At 40.4% G+C, this 27,170-nt stretch overlaps 1 pseudogene across 1 annotated transcript in view; it reads right to left on the bottom strand.

Annotated features, from left to right (window-relative positions):
- The window catches only part of LOC308413684 (NACHT, LRR and PYD domains-containing protein 4A-like), a 31,761-nt pseudogene extending 5,481 nt beyond the window's left edge, over nt 1–26,280 (bottom strand). Inside the window, exons 1-4 of the transcript in view lie at nt 26,235–26,280; nt 17,775–18,032; nt 13,020–13,708; nt 11,846–12,739 (exon numbers count right to left, since the gene is read on the bottom strand). The product of the transcript in view is annotated as an NACHT, LRR and PYD domains-containing protein 4A-like (transcript). The remainder of the gene's footprint in view (nt 1–11,845; nt 12,740–13,019; nt 13,709–17,774; nt 18,033–26,234) is intronic.
- Between the last annotated feature and the right edge of the window lie 890 nt (nt 26,281–27,170).

Raw genomic sequence — 27,170 nt, 5'->3', positions numbered from 1 at the left:
TATCAATGTTGGAAAGGCTGGATTCCTCAATGTTGGGGAATGCTAGAACAATGAGGCAGAAGTGGATGGGTGGGAGATGGAACACCCTCATAAAAACAGGGTGTGAGCAGATGGGATAAGAGGGTTTCAGAGGGGAAACAGGAATAGGGGATAACATCTGAAATGTAAATACATAAAATATCCAATAGAAAAAAAACTATGAAAAAATATACTTAAAAAACAATGTGTATGTGGTTTAGTTTCAATTATGAGGCTGTGATAAAATTATTCTTACAAAAATCAATTTTGGGTAAAGATGATATAATTTATTTTTTGTATATGTTTATATATGATGCTTGCAGGTGTACATCATAGTACCTATGGGAAAGTCAGAATAGCTTTGTCAATTGGTTCTCTCAAGGAATGACTGGGCAACTGTCCTAGCCTGTTATGGATGCATATAATACTCTCCACATCATCCCTATCAAAATTCACAGCCACTTCTGGCCCAAGGTCCAGTTTCATCAGGACTGGCAGCCTGCCCAGAGGTTGCAGGGCACCCTGAAGAGCCTCAGGAGGGCTCTCACTCCTGAGCCCAGAGATGAGGCTGTACTTTCTCTTCACTGTCTATCCCAGGAGAGGCCACCAGGGACTCTCAGGACCCAGGTAGCAGTGCTGCCTGGGAACAGACACTTCCTCCCCAAGGCCAGAGCTGGCCCAGTTTCATCCAGACTGGAGGCTTGATCACAGGTTTCTGGGCACCTGGAAGAGATGCAGGTGGGTTCTCACTCCTGAACTCAGGGGCAAATCTACTCTCCCTCCTCACTGAGTATTCTGGGAGAGGCCACCCAGAACTCTCAGTGCCCAGGTAACAGCGCTGTCTGGGAACAGATTCTTCCTGTCCAAGAACAAACCTGGCTCACTTGCATCAGGACCCGGCACTGCCATTGGAACAAGCACCTACCCAAAGAGCGGAGCACACAGGAGCACTCTCCCTCCAGAGGCCATGGTCCCACAGTCCAGACAAGTTCCAGTCAGAGAAAACAAGATCACCTAGCAGAACCCATAATAAGATGGCAAGAAGCAAATGCAAGAATCTAATGGAAACCAAGCAACCTGGCAATATCAGAACCCAGTTCTCCTGCCACAGCTAAATAGTGGATATCCCAACTGACTAGAAAAACAAGATTTATACCCTTAAAATCATTCTTCATGATGAGGATTGAGAGCCTCAAGAAGCACATAAATAACACACTTAAAGAAGTAAAGAAAAGCCAGGAGAATACACACAAATGGGTTGAAGCCCTTACAGAAGAAACACACACACACACACACACACACACAAGAAAAAATTCACATAAAGAGATATAGGAAAGCATGAACAAATTGTTGGAGGAACTGAAAACAGAAATAGAAACAATAAAGAAATCTCAATAAAAGGCAATCCTGAAGTTGGAAAACTTGGGAAAGACATAAGGAGTCACAGATGCAAGCATCATGAACAAAATACAAGAGATTGAAGAGAAAATCTTAGGGGCAGAAGATACCATAGAAAGGATTAACACAACAGTTAGAGAAAATACAAAAATCAAAAAGATTCTAAACCAAAACATCCAGAAGATCTAGGACAGAATGAGAAGACAAAATCTAAGGATAATAGATGTAGAAAAGAGCAGATTCCCAACTAAAAGTTCCAGTAAATATCTTCAACAAAATTACAGAAGAAAACTTCCCCAGGTTAAAGAAAGAGATAACCATGAACATGTAAGAGGCCTTCATAACCCCAAATAAATTGGACCAGAAAAGAAATTGTTTCCAACACACAATAGTCAAAACAATAAATATTCAAAACAAAGAAATAATACTAAAAGCAGGGAGAAAAAAAAAAGTAGGTAACATATGAATGCAGACCAATCAGAATTACACCAGACTTTTCAACAGAGACAATGAAAACTAAAAGATTTGGGACTAATGTCCTTCAGACCTTAAGAGGACACAAATGCAAGCCCAGGTTACCATGTCCAGCAAAACTCTCAGTTACCATAGATAAAGAAACCAAGATATTCGAGGACAAAAGCAAATTTACACAATATCCATCCACCAATCCAGCCTGACAAAGGATAATACATAGAAACCTCTACCATAAAGAGGGAAACTTCACCCTAGGAAGAGCAAGAAATTAATCTCCCTGCAACAAACTCCAAATAAGAGAAACACAAACAATTCTATCTCCATTAACAATAATAGCAGGAAACAACAATCAATCCCTATAAATATTAATACAAATCAAGCTGAATCACTAAATTGGTATCCACAACAAGCTTCAGATTTAAAAGAACTTAGGCAAGCAGTTAAAAGAGGATGGCATTCATGCACCCTGGACAAAATGTCTTCTGCAGAGCCATTTGGCAGCCTAAATACCTGCCAAGACTGGAGAGATACTTGTCCTTCTTCACTCCCTGAACCAATGTTTACATATGATAAGGATGTTACACCACTGGAGCCCTGACAGAAAGAGGGACAGATAACCCCCTAGAAGTCTTATGGGTATCCAGCATCTCAGAAAGCTCTCACCCTAATTTGAGCATTAAAACAGACAACAAACTATTCAAGTGCCTATTGACACTGGAGCAGACAGGAAAGTTTTAAGACAGCAAGAGATCTCAAATGGCTGGCAACTGATCTCTGGACCCCAGCTCCTCGGCATAGGGGGCACCTCAAATGCTCTCATCACTAAACAGGCAGATAAGTGGGAAGATCCAGATGGAACCACAGGTCTCATATGCCCTTTAGTGCCTCAGGTAGCCACTAATCTTCTAGGAAGAGATATCTTCCAAAGGTAGTCCTCACCAGCCAAACAGAAAGGAACCAACTGAAAGAATGTAATACCCAAGAAAATTTACAAAACCCTACCCCAAGTCACCCCCAATTCTAAAGGCCTAAAAACATAGCCAATTATACATTGTTCCCAGACACTCCTCCTTACTAAAGGATTTTTTTGTAAGTCTCAGGCCCATCCTGTAAAGTCAGGATAAGGTTTTACTCATTCACTTTCTGCCTTGACAGTTTACATCTTAAACTCAGAGACCATTTCTCTTTATCTGGACCTGTTACCAGGACCTGTAGGAAAGCTTTTACCTAAGAAGTCTTCTCTATATTCCTAGACGGGGCTACTGCTAAACAAAGAGCCTACAGGTCATGGGTGCCAGAGTTCCCCTTTCACCATCTTGGCTCTGCTCTTGGGTTCTCCAGAGTTCCCCTTTCCCCCTTCTCAGCCCTGCTCATGGGTCCTCATTTCATTCTCAGTTCTTTGGCAATATCCAGAGGCGCCTGGGTGTCCCGGAGCCTGAGAACTTGACAGCTCCGGTCCCCTGTTCCCACAGCACAGACTTTGCTTCTCCACCTTTTGTGCGGGGTCTCGCGGCTTCTTCTCGCCCCATGCCCACCCAGCAGCCATAGTAAAATATCTTGCATCTGCTCCTCCACAAGCACCTCTGCTTGGAAAGGCAGGACTAGGACGCGGGACTCCCCCATCACTACTCCAACGACTGCTTTTTACTCCCTCTATCCCTGACTGTGACCAAGACTATTTTCTCTTAGAGCTTTCATTAGAAGTTGTCCTTTCATCTCCTCACATTCTATATTTAGAATTTAGAAGAAAAATAGTGGGAAACCAGACCAGTCTGCCAAAATACACAAGTAGAGAATGTCCTCTCCAACCTCTGCACCTAGACCAGCCAAAGACAGTAGAAAAACACACCTAAGGACCAAAAAGTGTTAATCTTTGTTTCTCTGCTTGTTGTCTTCAACAGAAACACTCAAGGCAATGTTCGTGCTTCTCAGCCCAAAAATCCTCATGCCTCTTTACTTAAAAGTTCATTTTTTCTAGAATTCATGATTTATGTCCAAAAGTTGTCCATTGTTAATCTATTTCCACAGGCCAAACCAACTATACTGATAGCCATTACTGAATTACTAAACAACAACAAGCTTCCTTTGATAGACAAGCTGTTACTGCCTGTCCCAGATAAATAATTAACAGAAAATTCTCTTCCTCAGCCATCCAAAGCTGACTTAAAGGATGTCTTCCAAGACAGAATATCTCTAACACTCTTGCTTTTCTAGGATCATAACAACAGACCATGATGTACTCCCAAGCAAACCATCACAGGCTAACCCCCCTAAGCAGAACCCTCCCTTTTGGGGCTCTGCTCCTCTGCTGTGATCACCTCCAAAGGTTTGCTACAGTACTACTCCCATAGACTGACCCAAGACTGAATGCTATCTCCTCAGACCCACCTGGGACAACAAAGCTGCCTTGCTCCAGACACCCCATCTGACTGACGACCCCCAAGACAACATGCTGAGATCTACAGACAACTGCAGAGACCCACAGAAGACAGACTTGAGACCTTCCCGCTGTACATAACATTTCTTGTCAAAGCCAAACATCTGCTGAATGTGGGGGAAATTATAGGATAGCAAGGAAGACATGATGTCTAACCAGATTAGTCAAATATTGTTCAATATCGATGTTGATTTGTATACCCATGGGACAATCACTTTGTTCAAAGATCCTTTGTCCTCCTAACCCTTTCCCCTTCGTACTCTAACCGCTTGGTCGCTTGGGTTCTTCTTATCCTTGGCCCCATACTAGCTATAGGAGCCCTGCTCCTCCTAGCACCCTGCCTCATCCAATTCCTAAACAGCAAATGAGCAACATCACAAAAATCACCACCTATTTGGTTTTAGTCCAGTACCAAAGTGTCCTCAACTTAGAAATCCAATGTTTTGATGACACCTCTCTGCTATAAAAAAGAGAAAGGGGAATTGTGGGACTGAAGGGCCAAAGTGGAACTGTGAGAGGTTGAGTTCAGTCAAAGCCCCCAAAACAGTTAACTGCCAAGCGGCAAGAGCCTTCTGAACTCCCAATTGCAAATCCACTTTGCCTGGATGCACCACAATGAGGTAGATGTACAAGGCTCTAGGCACATCCCAAACCCCACCTCCACAGGAGAGAGTGACTTAGACTCTAGCCAAATCAGCCACTCCCTAAGTCCATCCCCTGCACACACACACACACACACACACACACACACGCGCGTGCATATGTAGCATTAGAAAAACAACTGTAGCCAATCTTAGAGGCAAATGTATGGGAATCTAGTGGTTGGATCCTGGGCTGTTTAAAAAAGAACAGAACAAAGGAGAGAGGCAGGCGAATATAAAGACACACATTGAAACCTTCTCTTCAGTCCTGGTTCCTTTGTGGTCCTGACTCCTTCATGCTCCAAGAACTATTTATCCCAGAGCCTTATCGCAGGCTCTGCACTTTTCTAACAGGCAGCCAGGGGTTTATGGCACAGGCCAGCAGGTCTATAATCTGAGCACAGGCCTGAGTCTTGGCCTGCCAGAGTTCACAGGCCTGGCAGCACCCTGCTGGGATTTGTTCCCATGCCTCCCAGCCTGAATTCCTGTGAGCCAGGAAGAGCACACCAGAAGCAGCCTTCCCTGGGACCTGTAGTAAGGGGCTACCTTCCCCCAAAGGAGCAGAGTGCTCCTCTCAGATTATTAAGTACAACAGTATTGGTACAGACACAGGTGGGTAGATCAAATTGAATAGAATAGAAGACCTAGAAATGAACCCACAAACCTATAGTCACTTGATCTTTGACAAAGTAGCTAAAAACTTTCAATAGAAAAAGGACAGCATCTTAAACAAATGGTGATGTTTTAAGTGGCAGTCACCATGCAGAAGATTGCAAATTGATACTTTAACTTCTTGTACAAAGATCTAGTCCAACTGGATCAAAGACCTCCACATCAAACCAGGTACACTGAAAGTAACGGAACAAAAAATGGGGAAGATTATAGAACACATAGGCACAGGGCAAATTTTCCTGAACAGAACATCAGTGGCATATGCTCTAAGATCAGTTATCAACAAATGGCACCTCATGAAATTGCAACACTTCTGTAAGGCAAAGGACACTGTCAACATGACAAACTGGCAACCAAGAGACTGGGAAAAGATCCTTACCAATTCAATATCTGAGATATGCATCTTTGTATGCATTGGCTAATATTCAAGACATCCAAAGTATTCAAGAACTTAAACTCTAGAGAATCAAATAATCCTATTGAAAAATGGTGTACAAAGCTAAACAAAGAATTCTCAACTGAAGAATACCTAATGGCTGAGAATCACCTAAAGAAATGCTCAACATCCCTAATCATCAGGGAAATGCAAATCAAAACCATCCTAAGATTTCACCTCACACCAGTCAGAATGGCTAAGATGAAAACTCAGGTGACAGCAGATGCTGTCAAGAATGTGGAGAAAGAGGAACACTCCTCAACTCCTGGTAGGATTGTAAACTGGTACAACCACTCTAGAAATCAGCCTGGCACTGCCTCAAAAAATTGGACATAGTACTACCTGAAGACCCAGCTATACCACTCTTGGGCATATACTCAAGAGAATCTCCAACATCTAACAAGGACAAATGCTCCACTATGTTCATAACAGCCTCATTTATCAGAAGCTGGAAAGAACCCAGATGTCATTCAACAGAGGAATGGATACAGAAATTGTGCTACATATACAGAATGTGGTACTACTTAGATATTAAAAACAATGACTTCATGAAATTTGTAGTCAAATGGATAGACTTGAAGCTATAGTTCTGAGTAAGTTAATCCAGTCACAAAAGAACACTCACGGTATGTATCCATATAAGAATATACTAAACCAAAAAGCATGAATACCCAAGAAAAAACTCACACAACTTATGAAGCTCAAAGAGAAGGAATGCCAGAAGGTGATGCCACAGTTGTTTTTCGAACAGAGAACAAAACACTCATGGAGAAAATAAAGGGCCACATAGAGGAGCAGGAATTGGAGAAAAGATCATCCAGGGGATCCATACCATATGCAGCCACTAAAGCCAAGCATGTTTGCTGATGCCAAGTAGTGCTTACTGGCAGGAACATGATATGGATGCCTCCTCAAAGTCCCTGACAGAGCCCTACTGATACAGAGGAGGATGCTTGCAGATAACCACCAGACTGAATATGAGGACCCCAACGAAGGAGCAAGAGAAAGGACTGAAGGAGCTGACAGGGTCTCCAACCCCATAAAAAGAACAAAATTACCAATTAAACCCACCACAGCTTTTAGGGACTAAAATACCAGCCAATAGTTCACACAAAGAGACCCATTGCCCCAAGTGTATATGCAGCAGAGGATAACATTCTCTGGCATCAATGGGAGAGAGGCCTTTGGTCAAGGGAGGGCTTATTTTTCCAGTGTAGAGGAACGCCAATATGTCATATGCTGAGGTGGAAGACGGTAGTTGGGAGAGTGAGCAATCTCATGGTGCCAATGAGATAAGGGGAGATGAAATTGTGGGAAGGGGATAACTATTGAAATGTAAATGCAGAGAACATCCCAGAAAAATGAAAAAAGAAAAAAAAGAGTCACAGCCATGCTACACAAGATTCCCTTTCTCACAGGACATAGTCTGTCATTCACAATATTCAAGTAAGGAGTATGTTTTAGACTGTCTCTTATGTCTCTATATTGCCTGTCAGAAGTCTAAGAGTATGTACGCTGCACGTGTGCTCCTGTGTTTGGAGGTTGACGATGCAAATTCCATCCTCGGTTGCTGTCATGTTCTGAGATGGGAACTCACCAACATGTCTAATCCTGAAGCTCTGGGATACATCTGCAGGTGACCAGCTCCAACATGGTATTTACTTTTTAGTTCTCCTTGAGGCAGCAGAGGCAGAAGAGCATTGCTTGAGGCTAAAACTTTTGTCTCAAGAGGGATTTCAGGTTGTTGTGTAGCAAATGAAATAAAATAAAATAAAATAAAATAAAAGTACTTATCTAAGTCTACGTTACTTCACTAATGTATCTTACCTGCCTTCTGTGTTCCTCTGAGGCCAGAAACTGCACCTTATCTTAACATAACAAATACAGTAAAGGGTTAAATGATGTGGGGCGCCACCCACACATTCCCACACATTCTCTATTACAAGATGGCGCTGATATCCGGCTGGAGTTAGCAGTAAACAAGCCATGTGCACACATGCTGGGTAACTTTCCACTTCTTGAGCTCCGCCTCTTCCGTGGCATCATAAAGCTTGATGAGTTTCAACCAATCAGGGGGCTCCGCGTCCAAGGCAAGGACTGATCCCTTTATAAGGGGATGGGCTAGATAGTTCAGCCTCTTCCCCTCTCATTGGTCCCTCTCCCGGTGTTCCCGTTCGTGGTCTGGTTCGTGGGCTCGTCCGTCTTGTTTGTCTTGTTCGTCTTTTGGTTTTCTCCGTCTTCTTTGTCTTTTCGTCACGTGAAGCAAGTACTGGTTTTCGAGAGCAATAAAGTTTACTGCAGAAGGATTCTATTTTGTGTGCCGCGTCGTTCTTGCAGGCGAGACGGTTGCGCGGGACAAAATGCTAGAGCATTTTCCCTTTTGTCAGATGCCTCATGTTTGCAGGCTATAGAGAAGTTAGGATCAATACATTTTTATTGAGCCAAAAAAAGAGAATAATGCTCACAGAAGAAAAAATTTTACATAAGCAAATATAAACACACAAATCCATATCAAAATTCACACATGAATATTATACATTCATTCAAACCAAGATTGAGCCAATCTTGCATACATTCTCATAATTACATACTTACACACACACACACACACACACACACACACACACACACACACCTATACTTACATATGCATTTGGAGCAAAAGTGCAAGCACCAGTGCAGAAAGAACTCACTCATTTTGGATAAAACATGAGCTCTAATCAATATTGCATAGAGAAAAATAAAAACTTCTAACCTTTTACTAAATAAAAGTAAATAAAAGTCAAGTTCATAAGAAGAAAGCTTTGTTTCTTTTAATAAGACTAAGCCTGCTTTGTTATTAAGGAAAGACCTGTTCTGTCCCGTGGGAAAGAGAATCCTGCCTGATCCTTCTGCTGTCTCTGCAGTTTCCAACACCAAAATGGTGGCTCACAACTATCCATAAATCCAATTGCAGGACTATCTGACACCCTATTTCTGTCCATGATGGGTACTATGTAGACATCATATATATACACACATGTAGGCAAAAGCATCCATACTCATAAAATATTAAAGATGTGATAAAACCTACGAGCACATTCAGTTCTACTCATTCACAAAACGCTAAGTCAATCCATTTGCAGTACATAAATGTACCGAAACTGACTCCCCAAACAGAGTAATCAAAGACAGCTGAGGTCATTTCAAGTGTGCAGTTCTTAGCTAGACATGTGGCAAGGTCTGTGGGACTTTGGCTGTTATAGCTTGAGGTGTAGATGCAGTTAATGTCTACTGGAAAATCTCAGAATTCTGAGAATCCCACACATTGGATATCATGGTTGTCTGCAGCTTTCTCATACCCTCCCCACTCCTACATCAAGATAAGATAGCCCAGATAGCTTGGCAGTATCGACGTTAAGAAATCCTGCCTTACAGAAAACCTTGGTAATATTAGAATGAAAAATTTAGGCAGAGTTTCATAGCCCCCAAGTCAAAACCTAGAGCAAGAATTTCCTGACTCACACTTTAGATTGGACACAGTGTGTATCAGGCATAATAAGTGACTTCTCTGCCCACTTTCCTTATCTCTAATAGGATAATCATATTTGCATTGTAACATTTCTGTGTGTGTGGAAAGAGAGGAGGGAAGAGGGAGAAAAAGAGGGGGGAGGGAGAGGGAGGGAGGGAGGGAGACTGTGTGTGCTGAGCTTGTAGGCATCACTCACTGGCATGGTGCATTATGTGTATTGAGGTCAAAGGACAACTTGCAGGAATCAGTTTCCTACCACGTGGCCTAAAGGACTGAGTTAGGTCATTAGACATGAGTGCAGGCACCTTTTAACTGTGACCCTCTTTGCAACTCACCTTTGCTGTACTATACTATGAAGTAGGTCAGTTTGGTACATGATTTTTTTCACGTTTTTGAGTGCATGCAAATGTGCATATGTGTACATGTATGTGCTTGCCTTGTCTCTGCATCATTAGAGCTGGGATTATAGATACATGCTGCTAAGCACAACCTTTTATTTAAAAATGTGAATCCAGGGGATAAAACTTAAGTTCTCATACTTGTGCAGAAATTGAACCATCCCTATATCCCCCATAACTCTTAACTTTTAAAAAGTAGCTTGCAGCCAGGTGACCAAGAGAGAGTCAAGTGTGATGCTCACATCTCAGAAGGGCAGAAAATACACAGGACACAGATCATCTCACTCCAACCTTACAGTCCATTGGGTTAATATCATTGCTGCTCTGATAACAAGGACACTATAACTAGGAAGAGGAAAGTCTCATGGATAAACTCCAGGGATCCTAATCAGTCAGGTTAACTTATTCTATTGTTTCAAAAAGATCAGAAGTTTAAGATCAGCCATGATTACAGAATGAATAGAAGGCTAAACCATGTCTTAAAACAAAACAAAAAAAAAAAAAAAAAGAAGAGGCAGGACTGCTGTTCCTGGTAAAGTGCCATCCAAGTGTATATGAGGCCCTTGATTCTGTTCTCAGGATGAAAAAAAGAGTCAAAGAATCAAAATTTTTACACATGTACTTTTGTTGCTTGATTTTTTTTTGAGACAGAATTTCCTTCTTTAGATCACACTGACTTTGTAGCCATATTGTATGTTGGCCAGAATACTTTAAAATGCTGAGCGAATGTTTTGGCACAGTTTTCTGGGAGTTGTGGTTACAAGCATTAGACCCTCAGACCTGGCTAAGTGTTATTCATATGCTGTATTCCTAACATATACTGTATATATTACAGGCCTGCCCTAGTGCTTGGATTACAGGCATGTGCACTTGGTTTTATATGAACTTGGAGAACAAATCCAGGACCTGTACATTTAACCAGGCAATATTTTGTGAACTGAGCTACTTCCTGGGTGCTTGTATATATGAAATGATGTATCACTGTGAACCAATAATATGCATAATTAATAATTAACAAAAACAGCCATGCATTAGCTATCAGCACATAGCTTTAGTTCCAGTACTCTGGAGACAGAAACTTCATCTTACCTGTAGGCCTGCCTCAGCAACACAGTGAGATCCTGTCTCAGAACAATTACCAAAAATAAATATTAATAAGATCAAATAATGTTATCTTTTAAGGAGTCCACATTGGGTTCAGAACAGAGCCTGTTGGACATTTCAGTGTTTAATTTAAGTGTGTTTACTTTTCTTCAGAGAATAAGAATGTGTATCCCAGAACCCAGAACTGGGGTTTAGCATAAGACCAGAAAGTATGTGACACAGACTTCTGGCCACTGAGGACATCTCCACATATGTGCATACTAACATGCAGTCACATACACATAAATGAAAAATGAATCTTATTAAAAGCTCTTGTCAAACCATGTGAATCTCTTTTTCTTAAAATAAACTCTATGTTGTAAATACTTTTAAACCATTTAATTGAAATTCTATACCATCACTTTCTCCCTCCTGTCTGTATTATGTACCACCAACTCTCAAGCTGACAGCTATACATGTATATACATGATTGTGTGCATATATACACATATATACAGATACATATGTATACATATATACATATATATAAACATATGTATTCATGTGTATATCTACTTACATATATACATACATATACATATATGCACAGCCATACTGTTAATGCTGTTTTTGTTGTTTGTGGTTATATATGTGGTTTCTACAATGACCATTGGACAACCAGTAAGGTTGAGTTTTGACTCTGTCTATATAAATCATCAACACACAGGGACAGATTCTGAATATGGGACAGAGAAGAAAGATATTAAATAGACTCACATAGACTTGCATTCCCGTTTTTCATTGAGAACATTTTGGGTTGAAAAGGATAGTTTCTTCAGGGTAGAACAGCGTTTTAAGCAGTAGCCAGCAACAATGATATCAGAACAATCAGTAGCCACAAAGTTAACGTGCTGCACACAGTTTACTGCTGTTTCTAGGAAGGCTTCATCCTCCATCTCAAACAGACAGGAAAACAGCTTCATGCCATCTGCTCTTGAAGCTCTTTATTGCCATGTATGGTGACCAGGCACTGATACAACTGATGTTTTATTTCCTGGAACAGCTGGTGGCCAAAAAATGCTTCTAGTTTTTTTTTTTTCCAATTTGTGTAAAAGGCCGAAGATGAAACAGCCTAAAAAGATCCACCATACTTTGACTTTCTTTAGAAACTTGTGAGTGTACCTATACATTTCACATCCTGACAAGGGTGGTCCTCATGGCTCCTTACCAGATAAAAGAGGGCAGCACAGAACTCCTGGACAGATAAGTGGAGGAATATGTAAGAATTTTCAGATTCGCTGATCTTTCCAAGTATTCCAATGTCCAGCAGTGTGGTAATGTCAGAGTCCATGATCCCATTTCTCCTGAGAGCCTCCTCACTAAACACAAAGGTGTCAGTCCACATGCCCTCAGCAGCCAGAGAACACAAGCCCTGCAGTTGCTCTTGGCTTTTCACACTTGGATATTGGGTATTTTGGGGAGTGAACAAATTGAGGATGTGTGTGGTATACACGGAGGTGGTACGTCGGCAGATGGAGACCAGGTCTCTTCCCTTCTCTATCTCATTTTTTAGACAAGTAGCCACCATCCCACAAAGCAGAGGGACGTGACATACAGCAAAAAGCTGCCCATTTTCTCTCACCAAACTGAAGGCCTCCTGGGCTCTGGGCTCTGAAAATTCTTACATATTCCTCCACCCATCTGTCCAGGTGTTCTGTGATGCATTCTTTTATCTGGTAAGGAGCCATGAAGACCACCCTTGTCAGTATGTCAAATGTATAGGTACACTCATCTTTACATTTCTAAAGAAAGTCTCAGTACGGTGGATCTTTTTAGGCTGTTTCATCTTCAACCTTTTACATGAATTGGAAAAAAAAAAACTAGAAGAATTTTTTGGCCACCAGTTGTTCCAGAAAATAAAACATCAGTTGTATCATCTTTGGCCTTTTACATGAATTGAAAAAGGCTCCTGTTTGGAACAAGCTGTGAAAATGTATCTTAATATGGTTCTCATTGAATCCTGATATTGTTGTCACATTTGTGTACTCAATCCTCTCAGCCATTTTCTCAAATGTCTCTGGGGTAGCAGAGATAAGGATAGAGGATTCAGGGAGCATCGTCCTCCTGAGCAAACTGCTCATCAGTACATTCACAGGCTGCTTCTCCAAGAAGTTATCACACAGCTCAGATTCATGTTTGGACAAATCACATTCCATCGTTTCCATGTTGTCAATGATAAATAAGATTTTCTCAGGTTCAGATACTATCTCCTCTATGGGAGCTGAGGGACTGGGCCACTCTCTGCAGATCAGTTCAGCCAGGCTAGTTGTCTTCATCTGCTTCAGATCTTGACAGCAGAAGTAGAAGATGTAGGAGAATTTTTTTGAAACACTAGGCCTTTCAACCAGGTAAGTATTAACCTTTTCAAAATTAGTGTCTTGCCAATTCCAGCCACACCTTTTAAGATTACTATGTGTGGCTGCATCTCAGTTCTACATGATGGGAAAAGGTTTTCAAGACAGTCACAGTCATCCTTGGTGAATTTCTCATTTAATAAATCCTGAGTATTAATGTTGAATGTTCTGGAACTGTCATGGGCTAGCTTCATCTTCAAATGAGCTTGATATACCTTTGGGTATTCTGTGTCAGGGAGCAAAAGGAAAAACATTCACAACATACCAAAGTTAAGCATTCACTTAACTTTCAATACATAATCTGATTATAACATTTTAATTATCAGAATGAATCATTTAATATATTTATTTTTAATAATGTGTGTGTTAGTGTGTTTCTGTAGAGGTCAGAGGTGTTAAATCCCACCTCCAACCTTAGCTGGATTTATAGCTGTTTATGAGTAGCCCCACATAGTTGCTAGGAATTGAAGTCAGGTACATTTCAGGAATAAAACAAGCTCCTAGCCACTGAATCATATCTTAACCCACCTTATGATGTATAATTTTACAAGTTTGTAAGCTATGGGCCCAGAACAAGTCTAGTTAATGTGAGAAGATTTTCACTGGCCTTGGATCACATTTACATTTTTGTGTGGGTTGTGAATGCTATACTGTTGAACTGTCACATGCTGTTTTAGAAGCTGGCAGTTGAAGTGTGGTTGTCCCTTTTCCCCATTTCAGAGTCAAGCATGTTTTAGTACAGTGCCTTCTTGGGTTCTTAACTGCAAATTGGCTTACCCACAATTCTGGAACAGAAAGGCAAGAAAATAAAAGAGCTCTAGAGTAAAAGCATCATGACCTTCACATCGGCTAAATTGTGAATCATTTCTTGAAGTTTTTATGACTGTTTACCCCATGATATAAAGGTACCTGCAGTGGGAAAAGATTCCAGCCCTAGAAATGGGAAACAGCCATGGAGAGAAAGGTCCATTGGAAGCTCCAACTCACTCCAACTTTTTAATCTGGTTTCTGCTGCATGTTGTGAGAGCACAGCTTGATGTTATAAGAGCCTGATTTGGCAATGTACCCCTTCTACAATTATTTGTTTTTGCAATTAGAAAGATTATTTGAGAGGATATCCTCTGCTCTTAATGGGAACTCCAGTTAGATGTCACTAAGATGCTTCCCCAGTCAACTTCTATTGGCCCAATTTCATGTTTTGTTTCTCTCTCCCTCTCTCCCTCTTCCTCTCCCTCCCTCTCCCCCTCTCTCCATATATGGCTTGAAAGCAAAAAGGGTACAGTTTCAGGGGATAGAGGGCACTCATGGGAAAGAGAGAAGGAAGAGTCATAGTGAGAAAGAAATCTGAGCAATGCACAGTAATACACACATTTACACTGAAACACTCTGTATGCCAAGTATACTTAATTTTTAAGAGGTGCTCAATGGAAATACAATTCAGGTTGGGCAATCAGTGGAATCTGAGGAAAAGTAAGGTATGCACAAAAGATGTTTTCTAAAATTAAGAATCAATAAATAGGGGTGGTTGAGACATCTTAGAGGCATTTATCATCAAGACCGAGGATCAAAATTTGATTCCTGAGACCCAAATGACAGAAACAGAACTAACTCTCAGAAGTTGTCTCTGATCTTTCTGCCATGCTTTGCAAGTGCCTATGTGCACACACAAATACATGTACCAAAAGTCAAAAGAAACCAACAAGTAGATTTTGTAATTGGTGAGAAACAGCTAAACAGGGAACAAAGGGCCAGAGAATAGCTAGAAGCAAAAGCCAGCATAGAGCACAGAGGAAAAATAAAAAGATATAAGACATTGTGTGAAGATTTAACAGGTGGAGCTCAAGAAACTGCTCAGTGGATAAAATCAACCAGAAGACCTAGGCTTAGTTACAAACATACACATGGTACCATCCAGGTGCTGAAGAACCAGATCTCATGTGCACTTCTGACCTCCAAGGGCACTGTTCATAAACAGTGCACATACAAACATGTGGTCACTCTCACATACACATGATATAGTTTCTAACTGACCATATGGATTTAATCATAAATTAAGATTTTTATGTGCAACTTGATTTCAAGCAGGCAGAAAAGAACAGCACAGGGGCAATTTTTAAACATTTTTAATAAAAAGAACATGCATGCTATGTACTCACTTATAAGTGGATGTTAACCATAAAGGATTATCAAAGTACAACCCACAGACCTAAAGAAGCCTTACAACAAGGACGGCCCAAAGGAGGATGGTTGAATATTTCTTAGAAATAAAAATAGATTTCAGAAATGGAGGAGCATGGAAACCGGGTGAGAGGGAATGGGATTGGGGTATCAGATGAGAGGAGTGGAGGAGAAAAAACAAAAATCAGTGGAGAGCATCTCTAAAACATGCCACAGACCTCCCTCAGGTGGGCAAAAACCCCAGGGAGTCCATGGGAGTGAGTCTAGCTGAGATTCCTTATACTTGGGACTATGGATCCTGAAGAGTCTACTTCCTGTAGCTAGGAAGGACTCCCAGTGGAGGGATATAGACAACAACCCACCCACAAACTGTCAACCCAGTGTGTGCCCTGACTACCTAGAAGATATTCTGGAAAAATGATAGAGCACAGACTGAGGGGCTGGCCAAAAAATGACTGCCCCAGATTGAGACTCATCCTAAGGGCAAGAATCAACTGAGACACTATTAATGATATTCTGTTATGTTTTCAGCCGGGAGCTGAGCATGACTGTCCTCTGAGAGGTTCCACCCAGAAACCAATGGACTCCCAACCAGATACTCCCAACCAAACATTAAATGGAGTTTGGAGGGTCTTGTGGAAGAGTTGGGAGAAGGATTCTGGTACCTGAAGACAGCAGGGACTCCACAGGGAAACCAAAAGTGTCAACTAATCTGGACTCATGGGGGTTCCAAAGACTGAACCACCTAACTAATAGAGAGCATGTCCTACACATAGCTCCATTCCCCCCAGCGCATATGTAGCAGATATGCAGCTTGGCCTTCATGTAGATTCCCCAGCAACTGGAATGAAGGCTCTCTCTGAATCTGTGGCCTCCCTGTAGGTCTGCCAATGAGTCTGCCTCGTCTGGCCTCAGTGACTTGATGTATCAACATGGAGGGTAGTCATGCACAGGGGTCTCTCTCTTCTGAGAAAAAGGGGAGAGAGGAGAATGAGGGTGGATTTATGCGAAGAGGTATTGGGAAGAAAGGGGTGATGATATTTGGATTTAAAGTGACTTTTAAAATAGGGGGAGGAAGAGCAGCACAGAGACGACTTTTAAACAAATAAAGGCTGGAATAAAGAATATTTTATAGCCAAAGATCTAAAACTATCAATGAACCTCAGGCAGAATGAGCTTGGAAAACAAAACATACATCTAGGCTTATCATTGAAAGACACTGGAACATCAAAGACAAAGAAAGGAATTAAACCTTAAAATATCTTTGATATCTTATACTAGCATAAAAACAAATATGACTCTTAAGGTTACAGTGTTTATGAAACATGGCCTTTCTATATATTTCAAATGCATATAGGATATGTATATGGAAGGGGGATGCAATAAATATAGGAGGCAAGGGATTGACATTTTCTGTGTTCCTCAACTGATCTCTGCTTTAAAAATTTCATTTGTTTTTAATTTGGATGAATAAGTGTTTTTGTCTGTATGCATGTATGTGTACCAAAGGTATGCAGTGCCATTAGAGGAGAGAAAATGGCATCAGAACCCTGAAATTTGGAGTTACAGAAAATTTAAAGCACCTTGTAGTTTCTGGAAATGGAGCTGAGGTCCCCTTAAGAGTTTGTGTTCTGAACCACTGAGTCATCTCTCCAGGCCCTCCATCTCACTTGAGCCACTTTTTTTAGCTGGGTTAGACAGTGCCAAGTAGACTGACCAATGAGTGACCATGCCTGACTTTTATGTGGTTGCTGAGATAGAAAGTCAGATCAACACATTTATACGAAACATATCTTGCAGACTCAGCTACTTTTCTAGAGGTCACAAATATGACCTATTGCAGGTGTTTTCTGTTGCTGCTTACCTAAACCCGTAGTGCTACCATTTCACTGTAGAGTTAAGACTCGAGTTTAGATTAGAGGAAATATTAGTAACATCCTTGGGAGAAGTTTAACCAACTAGGTTAGAACATGGAAAACTCATACATTTGACCACACAGAATAGACCTCACGTCTCTGTCAAGAAGAAAATGATGCCTGCTGACACTATGGTAAGCATGAAGAACAATTATCAAAACTATGACATTCACTGTAAAAAAGCTTTTATCAACTTACCACAAATCTCTCTTCTTGCCCTCTCTATGAGATCCTTTCTATTGAGCTTCTGGAAAATGTTGAAGGTCACATCCCAGGCTTGCCATTCTTCACAATGTTTCAACAGTAAGTTGGCAAGGTCTTCCCGAGATGCCTTCTTTAATTCTGTCCAAGAAACCTGTGTCAGCCCCAGTTGCAAAGTCTCCTCTTTGAGGAACTCCTTAAACTTCATGAATTCCTTCTTCTTTAGTTTTTCAAAGTACCACTGTTCCTTGATATCTGTTAACATAATTGGACGTTATTGCACAATAAAAAGACATAGGCTATCAGACTGGATACATAAACAAAACCCTGCCACTTGTTGCATACAAGAAACTAATCTCAGAAACAAAGACAGACACTATCTCAGAGTAAAAGGGTGGAAAAAAAGTCCAAGCAAACAGCTCCAAGAAGCAAGCTGGAGTGGCTATTCTAATATCGAATAAAGTAAATTTCCAACCAAAAGTTATCAAAAAAGATAAGGAAGGACACTTTTTACTCATTACCAGAGAAAACTGTCAGGAGGAACTCTCAATCCTTAACATATATGCTCCAAATAAAAAAGCACCCACATTCATAAAAGAAACCTTACTAAAGCTCAAAAAATACATTTCACCCCACACAATAATAGTGGGAGACTTTAATAACCCACTCTCACCAATGGACAGATCATGGAAACAGAAACTGAACAAGGACACTGCAAAACTAGCAGAGATTTTGAACCAACTAGAATTAATAGATATATACAGAACATATTATCCTAAAGTAAAAGAATACACCTACTCACCACCCCATGGCACCTTCTCGAAAATTGACCACATAATTGGACACAGAACGAGCCTCCATCAATATAAGAAGATTGAAATACTGCCATGCATCTTCTCAGATCACCATGGTCTACAGCTGGTCTTTAACAACAACAAAGACAAAAAAAAAAGCCCATATACACATGGAAACTAAACAATGCTCTGTGTTAAAGGATAGCAGGGTCAAAGAAGAAATAAAGAAAGAAATTAAGGATTTTCTAGAATTCAACGAAAATGAAAACACAACATACCCAAACCTATGGGATAGAATGAAAGCAGTATTGAGAGGAAAACTCATAGCCCTAAGTGCTTCCAAAAAGAAACTGGAGAGAGCTCACATCAGCAACCTGACAGCACCGCTATAAGCCCTAGAACAAAAGGAAGCAGATATACCCAAAAAGAGTAGAAGGCAGGAAATAATCAAAATTAGGGCAGAAATAGACCAAATAGAAACAAAAAGGACCATTGAAAAAAATCAACAAAACAAAGAGTTGGTTCTTTGAGAAAAATCAACAAGATTGATAAACTCCTAGCCAGACTTACTAGAGAGCAAAGAGAGAGTATCCAAATTAACAAAATCAGAAAGGAAAGTGGCGACATAACAACTTAAGCAGAGCAAATTCAAGAAATCATAAGATCCTACTACAAAAACGTATAATCCACAAAATTGGAAAATCTGGAGGAAATGGACGAATTCCTAGACACATACAAGATCACAAAGTTAAACCAGGACCAAGTAAACCATCTAAATAACGCTATAACACCTAAAGAAATAGAAGAAGTCATCAAATGTCTCCCAACCAAAAAAAACCCTAGGTCCAGACGGGTTCAGTGCAGAATTTTATCAGACATTTATTGGGGATATAACACCAATACTCTCCAAACTATTCCAAAAGATAGAATCAGATGGAATATTACCCAACTCATTTTTTGAGGCTACAATAACCCTTGTACCTAAACCACACAAAGACCCTACAAGGAAAGAGAAATTCAGACCAATCTCACTTATGAACATTGATGCAAAAATATTCAACAAAATCCTTGCAAACCGAATCCAAGAACACATCAAAATGATCATTGATCATAACTAAGTAGGCTTCATCCCTGGGATGCAGGGATGGTTTAACATAAAAAATCCAACAACGTAATCCACCATATAAACAAAATCAAAGATCAAAATCACATGGTCATCTCACTAGACGCTGAGAAAGCATTCGACTAAATCCAACACCCATTCATGTTAAAAGTCCTGGAAAGAACAGGAATCCAAGGTCCATACTTCAGCATAATAAAAGCAATATACAGCAAACCAACAGCCAACATCAAACTCAATGGCGAGAAACTTGAAGCAATCCCAATAAAATCAGGGACTCGACAAGGCTGCCCACTCTCCCCCTACCTATTCAACATAGTACTGGAAGTCCTGGCTGGAAAAATTAGACAGCAAAAGGAGATCTAGGGGATACAAATCGGGAAAAAAAGAGATAAAAACAACACTCTTTGCCGATGACATGATAATGTACTTGAGTGACCCCAAAAATTCCACCAGAGAACTCCTACAGCTGATAAACAAGTTCAGCAAAGTGGCTGGATACAAAATTAACTCAAACAAATCAGTAGCCTTCCTATACTCAAAGGACAAACATGTGGAGAAAGAAATTAGGGAAAAGGTACCCTTCACAATCGTCACAAAAACTATGAAATACCTTGGTGTGACTCTAAGCAAGTGAAGGACCTGTATGACAAGAACTTCAAACCTCTAAAGAAAGAAATTGAGGAGGAAATCAGCAAATGGAAAGATCTCCCATGCTCATGGATTGGAAAAAATCAACATCTTAAAAATGGCCATCCTACCAAAAGCAATCTACAGATTCAATGCAATCCCCATCAAAATTCCAACCCAGTTCTTCATGGAATTGCAATTTCATATGGAATAACAAAAGACCTAGAATAGCGAAATCCATCCTCAACAACAAAAAACATCTTCGGGAATCACTATCCCTGAACTCAAGCTATATTACAAGGCAATTGTGCTGAAAACTGCATGGTACTGGTACAGAAATAGGCATGTGGATCAATGGAATGAAATAGAAGATCCAGAAATGAGCCCTCATGTATATTGTCACCTGATTTTTGACAAAGGAGCAGTAAACATTCAATGGAAAAAGGACAGCCTATTCAACAAATGGTGCTGGTCCAACTGACACTCAGCATGCAAAAGAATGAAAATAGACCCTTTCTTATCTCCTTGTACAAAGCTCAAGTCTAAGTGGATCAAAGATCTCCACATTAAACCAGATACACTGAAATTATTAGATGAGAAACTAGGGAAAACCTTAGAACACATAGGCACAGGAGAAAATTTCCTGAACAAAACACCAATGGCTCAAGCTCTAAGGTCAAAGATTAACAAATGGGATTTAATGAGATTGCAAAGTTTCTGTAAGGCTAAGGACATCGTCAAGAAAACAAAATGGCAACCAACAGAATGGGAAAAGATCTTTACCAACACCACATCAGATAGAGGCCTAAAATCCAAGGTATACAAGGAACTCAAAAAGCTAGACACCAGAGAATCAAATAACCCTATTAAAAAATGGGGTACAGAGCTAAACAAAACGTTTTCAGTTGAGGAACACCGAATGGCCGAGAAACATCTGAGGAAGTGCTGGACATCCTTAGCCATCAGGGAAATGCAAATCAAAACAACCCTGAGATTCCACCTAACACCAGTCAGATTGGCCAAGATCCAAAACTCAGATGACAGCAGATACTGGCGAGGCTGCAGAGAAACAGGAACACTTCTCCACTGTTGGTGGGGTTGCAAGCTAATACAACCACTCTGGAAATCTGTCTGGCGATACCTAAGAAAATTGGATATAGTACTACCTGAAGACCCAGCTATTCCACTTCTGGGCATATACCCCAGAGACACTTTAATACACAACAAAGATATATGCACCACAATGTTCATAGGGGCTCTATTTATAATAGCCAGAAGCTGGAAGGAACCCAGATGTCCTTCAGAAGATGAATGGATACAAAAATTGTGGTATATATACACAATGGAATACTACTCAGCCACCAGAAACAAAAGCTTAACCACACTCTTAAGAAAATGGCTGCATCTAGAGAATATCATCCTGAGTGAGATAACCCAGTCAGAAAAGAACAGACATAATATGCAGTCACTGATAGTGGGATGCTAACCCCAGAGGCTTGCACTCCCCCAGAAACAACTCACAGACTGTAGGAAGTCCAAGAAATAAAGAAAACAAAACAAAACAAAAAAAATATTTACAAAACTAGAAAACTTTAACTATTTCTATGTTACATTTTGTTTTACATGTACTTTAGCTCATTGTAACTATTAAGTTTTCAAGGCATACTATCAAACCTTGAAAAAAATCAAGTACTGACTAAAAAATATATTCATATAGTTTTATGTAAAAATTATGTTAAAATCTGAAAAATGTACTGACAAAAATGTATAATTTTAAGCAAAAAATGTTTAAAATCTGTACATTTATCTTTGTTTTGTAAAATAAAGTTGTTTTAAAAAAATTATTCACAATGCCAAAAAAAAGCCAAGCAATGACTAAAATGTATTCGTATACTTTTATGCACAAATGCTTAAAATTTGTACATTTAACTTTGTTTTTTAAAATAAAATTCTTCAACTAAAAAAACAAAAAAACAATACTCTATATACATTGAATGGATTTTTATTTTTAGAAAGGGATTTTCTCTATATCCTTGGCTGTTCATACCATGCTCTGTGGACCAGGCTGACTTCAGACTCAGAGTCTCTCATCCCCTACTTCCCATTCGAAGATTTAAATGCATGTTGCACAACCCCTAGGCTTCTTTTTCTTTGTATCATTGAGTCTTGTTTGAGACAGGCTGTGTTTGTCTTGCCCTGGCTGTCCTGGAGCCCACTCCTGTCTCCTGAGTGCTGGGATCCTTCGTAATTGTTTCCATCTGTGTATATTTGTTTGTAATTACACCTTATGGGGCTTACCACAGAATCTACTGATTCTCTCATTTGCTCATTACTATTTTATCCTTTTTTCTCAGTTCGGTGCTGGGATCTAGGGCATGAGCCATTCCACCAGGATATACATGAATTTTGATGCTCTAAATTTTCTGACTTAGCTATATCATGGTTCTGAAAAATAGTATTTTTATTTTCAGAACACAATCTCTTAATTATATGTGGTAAAGATTCCAGGTAAATTTGAGAGCCTCTGTTACAAACTGTTATAAAGTAAGTGGTTTAAAATGACAAAACTTTCAGTTAAGGATGTGGTTGACAGTAGCACACTTGCTTAGAATGGACAGAACCCTGAGTTCCATCTCTAGCCACACAGCAGACAGGTGTGGTGGCTGCAGTAGCAGAACTTGGGAGGTGAAAGCAGGTGGATTAGATGTTTACCATCATCTTTTCCTACTCAGTAATTTCTCAGCTTGCCCATGATCCTTGAGAGTCTGACTCCAAAGCCAACCAAATCCAATAACATCAAAATCGCTAAAGTTGTTTTGTCCCCACTCTTCCAGGCAAGGGTCAGCAGCTTCATACTCCCTCCATCAGGTAAGCCCTGGGCTGCCCCTTCTGAGCCTCTGCTTTACTGAAAATCTTTGCTGTCTTTTCCTTGCAGCTACTTAACTCCAGTATCTGCCTTGATTATCACATTACATTTTCCTGGTGTTCGGTCTCCACATAGTTACCCTTAGAAAGACTGATTACATCTACAACCACTTTTTACCTTCTTTTGGGGTATTAAGGGGTCAGGTCTTTGATATATTTATTTATCTCAGGACCCACAACTCAACTCTCCAACAGTAAAGATCAGATTTTATTGCTATGCAAGCAAACTTGCACATGTATTTACTTAATATCTCGTGTAGGGGGGGGGGGGAATTACTGTGAGTCTTTAAAGGGTGAACTCAGGTGAAGGGATTAGACCAAATTCTTGGTGTGTCTATACCTGCCCGCTTCTCTGTGGGTTCTCCTGGTTCTTGGCCTCACACCCATGACTATAATTGTAAATATACAAGCATATCTCTACTCCCTCTTCATTCTCAAGTATCCAACCCTCATGGTGATACATGCATTGTTAAATTTCTCTTTGTATCTAGGAGGCCTAGGTCTCCAGCCCAGCTAACAATCTCTTGTGTTCTGTCTACTTACAGTGAAGTCAGGAAAAGGCAGAAAATGTCAGAGGAATTGCCTGAGGATCCGGATGGAGCAAACGTTGGAGGATTCAAACAAGTAATAATATTTTCCCTTTTAAAACAAAAAGTTAAATAGTTAAAGGAAAGCAAGTTTTCGTGGCTGCCTTTCTAAAGAATAACCATGGCCATGGCCGGGATGCAAACTGGTTCTGGTGGGTCTAGACACGAGGGAGGGAACAGGGAGGTGTTTGCTCCTGGCTTTTGGCACCACTTGTCACGCGCCCCACTTCCCGCTGGCAGGAAAAGGCATGCAACAACAGGATTCTTCTTCGAACAACCTTTATTGTATGTTGAAGAGGAAGACACCGGGCAGGAAAAGGCACCCTAATTTATACCCCCCAAGGGTGGTGTGTCGCTGTGTGATTGGCTGCCCGCCAGTGGTCTGATCGTGACGCCCCGGGATGGGCGGTGACTTGGCTCGCACCACTCTTTGCACATGTGCCCAGTGGTTATTTACCACACTTATCTGTTTCATGGCACCTGAAACCAGCACCATCTTGTAAGGCGCAGCCTTCGGCCCTCAACAGGGAGGGAAGATAAAGGGTACACATCCCCTTCTCAAATAACAAAGAAAATAAATACATACAAAAGAAAAAAAAAAAAGCTGAAGACAGGATTTTCTGACTCAATGCCCTAGGACTTCCAGGTCAGCCCTTAATATGTGGCAGCAGGACCTGGGTATAAACTGTTCATGGTGCCATGTGATTGGCCAGTGCAGCCCTCCTCTCATTGGTGGAGAGGAGAGGAAGTTGGTAAAGAAAGGATGTGATTGATGTTGAGGGTAGGATGTGTGACTCTCAGTCCTGAGGTTCAGGTACTCTACAGATTGCTGATATTGCATGGAATCTGGTTATAGGCTTCCTGATGGATTCCAGAGAAGGGATCCCCAGGCTGTTCAGATCCTTTCACCTTCTTTGTGTGTTATTATTGTATATGCGTCATCACTATCTAGCATTTCAAAGGATCTTATAAATAAGGGTAGGCAGTCTTTCTGTCTCTGCCCCCCCCACATACACACTGTGTGGGCCAGGCTGAAACAACTCCAGCTCTTCCTGTCTCAGTCTGAGTGCCAGTACTATAGTTGTGCGCAACATTTTTAGCTGAATTTCAAGTTCTAATAATGATTATCAAGGCTCTTCCTTTTCCTGGCTTAGGCTGACCATTCTTAACTGCAGTTTGAAAATATAGGGTGGGGGAGGGTCCAGCAGTAAGAAGGCTCAGCTGGTTGTACTTGACTTACATCAAGCCTGTAAGACCTGCAAGGAGAAATTTACTTCTGCAAGATTCCCTCTATTTACTCGCATATGCACAATTTATAGAGGGATAAATAAATGCAGTAAATATCTTGAAAGATAAGTGGTTGATCCCAGAAATAAAGAATACAGTACTAAGTGACTTTTAGTGAGTATTATTCATGTTATTTTATTTTCTTATAAGTTCATGTTATTAGTAATTTGTTGTGCCTTATGTATAACCATCTGCAGGTGACTATATGAAAAAATGTACAGGGATCATCTTGTTTTAGTTTCCCACATCCACTGCACACAATGGGCAACTTTGAACAGAAGTGATTAATGTATGTATGTACATTTTATATATATAATATTTGCACATATGATAGGAAGATGGTCAGGATTTTCTATTGACTTTATATTCATCAAACCTGTCATATCTTTTTATTTTTTGGTAATCATGGCTAGCTGTGGAACAGAAGCATGGTTTTTAGCATATCAGACAAGTGCTCTGCCACCCAACTTGAGCTGCACTGTCCCCTGTCCTGTGTGGTCCCATGTTGTCACTGTTCTACCAATCCCCCCATACCCCAAAGCTGTTTGAAACCTGGGAACCTGAGTTTTATCTTGGGACACATTTTATGTAAGAGAGAACTGACTCCCCTGAGGTTACCTTTCACCTCTGCGCACACACTCACACACACACACATACACACACACACAAACATGGAGGAAACACATGCACACACACACACACACAAACACACACACACACATACACACACACACAAACACATGGGGGAAACACACATGCACACACACAAACACATGAACCCTTAAAAAAACAAAGGTAATATATTAAAGAGTCTTTCATCATGAAATTATTGTTCTTTGGTTTTAGACCTATTTTGGGTTTTTTTTTTTTCTAGTTTATGAAGACCTGGTATTATAGCGAGATTTACATCTTTTGTGTTTTCCTTCTTTAATTACAGAGACAGGACTGTCATTTTTATTTCTGGTGCATCACAGTCACCAAAGGTACACAGAACACTTGGCTGATTTCAGCAGATAGCTGCAGGTGAAAACAGGCCCACAGTGATGGTTACAGATGCCCAGGTGATTCTGTAATGCTGAATCCTGTGTTAAAGGTCTAGACCAGTGGTCCTTACCCTTCCATATGCCATCTCGCTGGTCCTCCGCCAGCATTTGTGACATCTCTCAGATTTACATGGAACCTTGGCATGTGATAACATAGCTTATTTCCCAAAGTAGTTTATGACATCTTTAGCTTATGAAATTGAGATTTGTGTGGAGAAGTTCCTTGTCTTCTGTGCCCTCCACATCTCTTGCTGTGAGTTTCTTGCCTGATGCCCCAAGGGTTCTGACACTATCAGCAGGTGTGGACCAGTTTTCAATCAGGAAATGCTGTGAGAAATGCAAAGAGCAGAACTGCCCAGTCTTGCTCAGAAATGCACAGGTGTGACAGTGTTTTCTTATATAGTTTTTGAAGAGTTACTGTGGCCTTGGAGGTTTGTTCAGCCTGTGTCCTGAAAACCATTTGCATCTAGAGATGGCTGTGAATGGGATCTATTAAAACATTGTGAACGTAGAACACCTGACATACACACAAACACATACACACCTGAAATCATGGAAACACACTCGCTCACACACATGCAAACACAATTAAATATTTTAAAAGGAATACAGAGGAAAACCTATTAGTCTGAAATTTTCTGATATGAAAATTCTATCCAAACGATTATCAAACTAGGAGCCCTGAGTAGGAAAAAAATGAAAATAACACTTGTACAAGCTAACACAGTTTAAACGCAAAGGAAAATACTGAACATCATATGGAAAATGACATGACATTTACAAAAGATCAGCGTTCCTAAAATAGATGATACTGACTTTGAGGAATAAAGTAATTTTGTTGTTTTCTTTTAGTTTTAGTGGGTAAAACATTGAAAGTAAAAGTGTAAAATTCCCCAACGACATTGGCAAAAGAAATTATGGCTGTAGAGAGTGACACTATGTCTTCAGTGAATATTTAACTCTACTCCTTAACTTCGTAATTCTTTCATGTTTAAAATGATGTATTT

The sequence above is a fragment of the Micromys minutus genome, assembly GCF_963924665.1.
Source record: "Micromys minutus genome assembly, chromosome: 32".
In the NCBI taxonomy this organism is placed as follows: Eukaryota; Metazoa; Chordata; class Mammalia; order Rodentia; family Muridae; genus Micromys; species Micromys minutus.
Note: the sequence above shows the minus strand (reverse complement) of the source record. Positions and strands in the feature narration are given on the sequence as shown.